This window comes from Hypanus sabinus, chromosome 21, assembly GCF_030144855.1.
Source record: "Hypanus sabinus isolate sHypSab1 chromosome 21, sHypSab1.hap1, whole genome shotgun sequence".
Taxonomy (NCBI): domain Eukaryota; kingdom Metazoa; phylum Chordata; class Chondrichthyes; order Myliobatiformes; family Dasyatidae; genus Hypanus; species Hypanus sabinus.
Window position 1 is genome coordinate 66,246,555 of NC_082726.1, and position 8,817 is coordinate 66,255,371.

An 8,817-nucleotide genomic window follows, 5' to 3' on the forward strand; every position below is an offset into this window, starting at 1 on the left:
TGCCACGGGGAGACGGTACACATTTTTTATGGGCAGCGGTAGAATTGAACCCAGGTTGCTAGTGTTGTAACAGTGTTGCACTAACGGCTACTGGGTTACATGCAGAAGTGTTTCAATGTACACACTCAGGCAGGGCACACTCCGACTGGATCACATGCAGAAGTGTTTCCATGGTACTGTAGCAGTTAGCTCATTGCTATTACAGCTCAGGCTATTCCAGAGTTCAGAGTTCAATTCCAGCACGGTATGTAAGGAGTTTGTACGTTCTCCCTCTGGGTTCCCCAGTCTCCTCCCATAGTCCAAAGGCAGACCAGTTCATAGGTTCATTGGTTATTGTAAATTGTTCTGTGATTAGGCTAGGGTTAAATCAGCGGGTTGCTGGGTGGCGTGGTTCACTTCCCTAAATAAAATGACTAAAATGTGACAACAATAAACCAATACCAACAGGGTAACTTATTCTACTGGTGGCAGAAAGAGGCTACAAATTCCTGTTCTGTGTCCTGTATACATTTCCCACAACACTGAGCTACTGTGTCATTATCAACAGTGTCTTCCAAAAGATGCCACATGTAAAGGAACCAGTGGAGATTCCTGTGTACCATCGAGCTTGCAAATCTTGTCTACCAACAAGAAACCACTGGCTCACACTAGGAATTTTCAAAGTTCAAAGTAAATTTATCATCAAAGTATGTTTATGTATCCATATACATACTACGTTTGTACATTGCAATTCATTTTCTTGCAGTCATTTTCAGGAAAAATGAAGAAATATAATAGAATCTACAAAAATATACATACACAAAAACTGGCAAACTATTGATGTGCAACCGATTTGTAACATCAACCACACTCTGAGCTGGATGCTTTTTTTTGAGATATTTGGGGCTTGAATCAGAGTCAGTGAACCATTTATTTTATTGATGACCTATTCCATTTTTCAATGAAGAGAAACACCTGGTGCTTGTTCTGAAGGCATTATATGTCTCAATAACTTCCCTCCTCACTATTGAGCAAATGTGGTTCTTGCTCCCCTCCCCCCACCTTTTAACTCTACTTATCTTTTGTTCTCCAGTCTTGCTGAAGGCTCTCGGTCCGAAACATCGACGGTACTCTTTTCCACAGATGCTGCCTGGCCTGCTGAGTTCCTCTAGCATTGTGCATGTGTTGCTTGCTTTGGTTGTGCTGTCTAATTTTCCAAACCACTCAGCTGATATATTTATATTTAGGATTATTTAGGATCTGGGGTTCAGTGTGTATTGGTATTGTGGTCTGACATTGTCCAGCTGACCCAAATAGCACTGGGATCCAAGTGAGTGGTTCAGGTTTGGCTTCCAACTCCTACAGTGGCCACAATGACATACCCTTCCTTCAAACAGGTGACACACACACACCCCTGCCTACCTACCTCCTGGAAATCAGGGTGAGTGGTGCAGGGGTACTTTTTGTGTAAGATACCACTGGAAGAGTACAACATAAGAGCTCGGAACAGGACTAGGTCATCCAGCCCAATAGCCTTTAATGTTTCCTCTAATATCTTTTAAACTGTACTGGCCAACCATTGCTCTGATCAGGAAATTTTTTCACGGCCTGAAAACTGCGTGGCTCTTTAAATGTACTTTTGTAATATGCACATCAAATAGATTCAAATCACAACTCATAACACAATAAATAATATCAGGCAGTCAAAACAACTGACAAGCACAATGGCAAAAGTAAATTGTTTTGATTCAATGGCGTCAGCATTTAGCGAGCCAGTGGCTTATTAACAATGAGCAACTGCCTTCCATTCTGTGTTTATTGTTACAATATGTAACAGTGTCTTATTTCGAAACACTGGCAATCTAAACACATTGAAGCTCTAAAATGTTTCAAAGTAAATGTGTCATGTTTATTATTTAGGAAATTGATGTATTATATTCAAGAACATAATTAATTAGAGGGCATTTCTTAATTATATTAACATTATATAAAAGAACATTTCAGCTGCATGGCAACTAGAGCTATGTGCATGGAAGCATTTCGGTTACTAAGTGGTTGTGCAGCTCGAAGGGAATATGGGCTCTGCCCTCTGGTCCTACACTCACCCACAATAGGAAACATCCTCTCCACAGCCACTCTATTTAGGGCTTTCAATATTCATTCGTTTCAATGGGATCCCCCTTCATTCTTCTAAATTCCAGCAAGTAGGCTCAAAGCCATCAAACTCTCCTCACACGTTAACCCTTCAATCCCTACTTGTACAGCACTTTCTATAGCTGTTACACTTTTTTATGTACTCTCTTATTGTTTTACTAATGCACTGTTATAAAGAATTGATCTGTATGGACAGAATGCGAGACAAGTGTTTTTCTCTGCACCTTGTACATGTGACAATAATGAACCAAATTACCAAATTAAAACATGTTTCTTCTCTAACTTTTCTAAATTTCTAAATTATTAACTCAGCATCTCTCCCCACTGCCTGCCCTGCTGAATATTTCTAATGTTCTGTTGTTAGATTTCCAGTATGAGCAAAATTATGCCATTTGGCTCAGTGAATCTCCTCCCCCATTCAATCAGGACAAACTATTTTCTTTGATTCCATTCTCTCTCACCTTCTTCCCATAACTTTTAACCCCCTTGCCAATTAATAACCTATCAATCTCTACCTTAAATATACCCAGTGACTGAGCCTTCACATCCCCCTGTGACAATGAATTCCACAGATTCACCACTCTCTGGTTAAAGAAATTTCTCCTCATCTCTGTTCTAAATGGACATCATAAATGGACATGCCTTTCTTGATCATGAGATAATGAGAGGCATTGATCATGTGGATAGCCAGAAGCTTTCTCCCAAAGCTAAAACGTCTAACCCGAGGGGGGATAGTTTTAAGGTGTTTCGAAGTCAGTACAGAGGCAATGTCGGGGTAAGTTTTTCCATACAGAGAACAGAGAGTGGTAGGTGCGTGGAATGGGCTGCCAGCAAAGGTCGTAGAAACAAATAAATCCCGCAGCACAATACAGGCCCTTCAGCCCACAAAGCTGTGCCAAACATATCCTTACTTTACAAATTACCCTGGGGGTTACCCATAGCCCTCTACGTTTCTAAGCTCCATGTATCCATCCAGGAGTCTCTCAAAGGACCTTATCATATCCACCTCCACCACCGTCACTGGCAGCTCATTCCATGCACTCATCACTCTCTGCGTAAAAAAACTTACCGCTGACATCTCCTCTGTACCTTCTTCCAAGCACCTTAAAACTGTGTCCCCTCATGTTAGCCATTTCAGCCCTGGGAAAAAGCCTCTGACTATCCACAAGATCAATGCCTCTCATCATCTTATACACCTTTATCAGGTCACCTCTCATCTTCCGTCGCTCCAAGGAGAAAAGGCTGAGTTCACTCAACCTATTCTCATAAGGCATGCTCCCCAATCCAGGCAACATCCTTGTAAATCTCCTCTGCACCCTTTCTATGGTTTCTACATCCTTTCTGTAGTGAGGCGACCAGAACTGGGCACAATACTTCAAGTGGGGTCTGACCAGAGTCCTATATAGCTGTAACATCACCTCTCAGCTCTTAAACTCAGTCCCACATTTGATGAAGACCAATACGCTGTACACCTTCTTAACCACAGAGTCAACCTGCGTCGCTGCTTTGAGTGTCCTATGGACTCGGACCCCAAGACCCCTCTGATCCTCCACACTGCCAAGAGTCTTACCATTGATGCTATAGTTTGCCATCATATTTGACCTACCAAAATGAACTACCTCACACTTATCTGGGTTGAACTCCTTCTGCCACTACTCAGCCCAGTTTTGCATCCTATCGATGTCCCGCTGTAACCTCTGACAGCCCTCCACACTACCCACAACACCTCCAACCTTTGTGTCGTCAGCAAACTTACTAACCCATCCCTCCACTCCTCATCCAGGTCATTTATAAAAATCACCAAGAGTAAGGGTCCCAGAACAGATCTCTGAGGCACCCCACTGGTGACCAACCTCCATGCAGAATACAACCCGACAACAACCACTTTTTGCCTCCTGTGGGCAAGCCAGTTCTAGATCCACAAAGCAATGTCCCCTTGGATCCCATGCCTCCTTGCTTTCTCAATAAACCTTGCATGGGGTACCTTATCAAATGCCTTGCTGAAATCCATATACACTACATCTACTGCTCTTCCTTCATCAATGTACTTAGTCACATCCTCAAAATATTCAATCAGGCTTGTAAGGCACGATTTGCCTTTGACAAAGCCATGCTTGCTATTCCTAATCATATTATGCCTTTTCAAATGTTCATAAATCCTGCCTATCAGGATCTTTTCCATCAATTTACCAACCACTAAAGTAAGACTCACTGGTCTATAATTTCCTGGGCTATCTCTATTCCCTTTCTTGAATAATGGAACAACATCTGCAACCCTCCAATCCTCCGGAACTTCTCCTGTCCTCGTTGATGATGCAAAGATCATTGCCAGAGGCTCAGCAATCCCCTCCCTCACCTTCCACAGTAGCCTGAGGTACATTTCGTCCAGTCCTGGTGACTTATCCAACTTGATGCTTTCCAAAAGCTCCAGCACATCCTCTTTCTTAATATCTACATCCTCAAGCTTTTCAGCCCACTGTAAGTCATCCCTACAATCACCAAGATCCTTTTCTGTAATGAATACTGAAGCAAAGTATTCATTAAGTACCTCTGCTGTCTCCTTAGCTCCATACACGTTTTCCCACTGTCACATTTGATTGGTCCTATTCTCTCACGTCTTATCCCCTTGCTCTTCACATACTTGTAGAATGCCTTGGGGTTTTCCTTAATCCTGTCCGCCAAGGCCTTCTCACGGCCCCTTCTGACTCTCCTAATTTCATTCTTAAACTAGAAGATTATAATCTTCTAGCTTGGAAGGTCTCTCTCTCTCTCTCTCTCACTCGCTCTCTCATCACAACAGCAACTACCTCAACCCAAACTGAGCTGAACTCTGCATTATAATCTTCTAGCTCCCTATAAGACTAACAGGAAGAAGCTCAAGAGGCAGATACAATAGAATTTCAACTTTATTGTCAATCATACATAAATATATATATATATATATATATATATATATATATACACACCGCTAAACAAAACAATGTTACTCTCAAGCCAAGGGGCAAAAGAGAGTACATATAGTCACACATAGCACATATAATTATGGTCCAGCACATGCAGTCACAAAGTAATATTAGCACAAGTCCTTAAATAGCGTGATCTGAAGATAGACTGGTCAATATAAAGTGCGAAGTGATTGATAAAATGCCCTCAGAAGAGATTCCGGTTCGGCAGCAATCTTGTTATGAGGGGGTTAGTCCTGTAAGAAATGTAAGAGTGGAATGATTTAATTTGAACAAGAGCTGCTCTTTTGTTTAACAATGGTAATGAAAAAGGCAAACCAGTCACTTTCTCTCATAATGTTTCAGGTACCCATAATGGGAATGACAAATGAATGGCGGCTGCAGCATTCAGCAGCAAATGCCTGACATAATTTCACCACAGCCTGATAAAATTTTGTCATTATTTCTTACACTGTTTTTCTGCCAGGGCTTTAACTGAAACACTCAGGACTGCTGGTTAATTGAATCATACATGGTCTGTCATAGACTGATAATCTTCACGTAAGAAATTTCATTTTTCAGAATGATGATTGATCACCCTGACGGGGAGGAGATGATGACAAATTGTCCAGGTGGAGACAATGGATTAATCAAGCAATAGGTGGTGGATTCACAGAAGGCAGAAACTGCTGTGTGCTGGTGTTTATGCTCTCGTCTGACACCAGATGACCCTTGCCTACCTATGGGCACCAAGGTAACGTAGGGGTTAGTGTGACGCTATCACAGCTCAGGGCATTGGCGTTCAAAGTTCAATCCCAGCATCCTCTGTAAGGAGACTCTGTACGTTCTCCTGGTGAAATGCCTGGGTTTTCTCTGGGTGTTCCGGTTTCCTCTTGCAGTCCAGAAACGTACCAGTTAAGTTGATTGGTCATTGAAAATAGTCCCATGATTAAACTCGAGTTAAATCAGGGCTTGTTGGGGGTTGGTACAAGGTGCGGCTCAAAAGGCAGGAAGGGCCTATTCCGCACTGGATCTCTAAATAAATTAATTAATTTATCTGCACAGTTGACTCAATTCGAGGGCTGTCTGTAAAGAGTTTTTATGTTCACCCTGTCCTACGGGCATTCCATTTTCCCCTTACAGTCCAAAACGTACTGATTAATTGGTCATTGTAAAGTGTCCTGTGATTAGGTTTGTGTTAGATAGGTGGGTAGCTAGGCAGCACAGCTCGTTGGGTCGGGCTTGTTCCACGCTGTATCTCTAAATAAAACAGAATAAAATAAAATAAAAGATATTGCGAGAGCGGCCTGGGAAATGAAACCAGCGTGTCCTTGCAGGAAGTGTACCTCTGAGTCCCTGTGAGATCCCTGCCCAGAGAACTCACTCTCACTGTGAAGGAATAAGACAAAGCCATTACTCATCACAGAATTTCCTTATTGATGGTTCCATTACACAAATTATTCACAGATGATCCTACCACTGGTTATTTACTATGGACTAGGAGGTATGTGTAGAGTCAACAATATTTTCCTGATGTATGTTTTTGCAAAAAGCTATTGTGGCTTGCCACACTAAATACAAATCAGTTACTCATCTTACTGTAATTAAACCATCTGATAGATATTAAAGTATATCTGAGACACCAACAATTGCAGTCAAAAGTATCTCTGTGCTGTAGTGTACAACCAGAACACAGATTAGTAAATATTAAAACATTGCAATTCTTCCTTTATGACTTATATGTTAGATTGCCCGCGTTCTGAATAATTAAGTTCCACTATGAAAAATTTGATACAAAGATAGCAGTTTAACCTTTTTATTTTCATTTAAAGGTATAGCACTGATCAGGACCTTCCAGCTGTAACCAGCAAACCTATTTAACCCTCGCCTAATCGCAGGACAGTTTACAATGACTACTTAACCTACTAATTGGTTCATTTTTAGACTGTATACCTCGGTATAGACACACTATAACCAATTTGACCACTCTGGTCAGATAGCATCTATGGAGTGAAATGGACAGACAATATTTTGGGGTTGACACTGGACCTGGACTTCATCTGGACCTGATGCTGCCTGACCCGTTGAGTTTTTTATGTTGCTCCAGATTCCAGCATCTGCAGTCTCTTAGAGTCATAGAACATTACAGGACAGAAACAGGCTCTTCAGCCCATCCAATCCATGCCAAACCATATAAACTGCCTAGTCCTGTCAACCTGCATCAGACCATAGCCTTCCATACATCTCCCATCCAAGTATCTATCTAAACTTCAGTTGAGCATTGAAATAGAAATCACATCCAGCATTTGCACAGGCAGCTTGTTCCATACTCTCATCACTCTTTGAGTGAAGAAGTTTCCTTTCATGGTCCCCATAAACTTTTCACCTTTCACACTTAACAATGACCTCTGGTTGTAGTCTCACTCAATCTCAGTTCCGATTACCCTATCTATATTCCTCATAATTTTGTATACCTCTATCAAATCTTCCTTCAATCTTCTACATTCTAGGGAATTAAGTTCTAACCTATTCAATCTTTCCATATAGCTCAGATCCTCCAGTCGCAACAACATCCTTGTAAATTTTTTTCTGTACTCTTTCACCCTTATTTACATCTTTCCTGTAGGTAGGTGACCAAAGCTGTGCATAGAACTGCAAATTAGGCCCCACTAACATTGAACATACAGCAGCAACATGACATCTCAACTCTTGTACTCAGTACTTTGATCTGTGAAGGCCAATGTGCCAAAAGCTTTCTTTACGACCCTATCTGTGACACTGCTTTCAATAAATTATGAACCGGTGTTCCCAGATCCCTTTGTTCTACTGCACTCCTGCTGTTCACTGTGTAAAGCCTACTCTGGTTGGTCCTAACAAAGTACAAAACCTCACACTTGTCTGCATTAAATTCCATCTGTCATTTTTCAGCCCATTTTTCCAGCTGATACAGATCCCTCTGCCAGCTTTGATAGTCTTCGTCGCTGTCTACAACATTTTCATTCTTGACGTTATCTGCAAATTTGCTGATCCAGTTAACAACATTATAATCCAGATAGTTGATACAGATGACAAACAATAATGGACCCAGTACCAATCCCTGTGGCACACCACTAGTCACAGGCTTCCAGTCAGAGAGGTAACCATCTACTAGCTCTCTCTGGCTTCTCCCACAAAGCTAATGTCTAATACCATTTACTACCTCATCTTGACTGTCATGCAGTTGAACCTGCTTGACCAATATCCCGTGCGGGACCTTGCCAAATGAAGTCCATGTAGGCAATATCCACTGCCTTGTTCAAGCACTTCCCAGTAACATCTTCAGAAATCTCTATAAGACTGGTTAGACATGACCTACCATGCACAAAGCTAGAATGACTTTTCCTAATCAATCCCCATCTATCCAAATACTCATATATCTGGTCTCTTAGAATGCCTTCCAATAACTTTCCCACTACTGATGTCAGGCTCACTCACCTACAATTTTCTGATTAATTTTTCAAGCCTTTCTTAAATAGCAGAACAACATTATCTATCCTCCAATCCAGCACCTCACCTCTTGCTATGGATGATTTAAATGTCTCTGCTTGGGCCACCATTAATGTCTGCACTTGCCTCCCACAGGGTCTGACAGAACACCTTGTCAGGCCCTGGGGATTTGTTCACCCTGATTTTCCTCAAGACAGCAAACACCTCCTCCTCTGTGATCTGTATATCTCTCCCCCTCCATCTCTTTTCTTTTTAT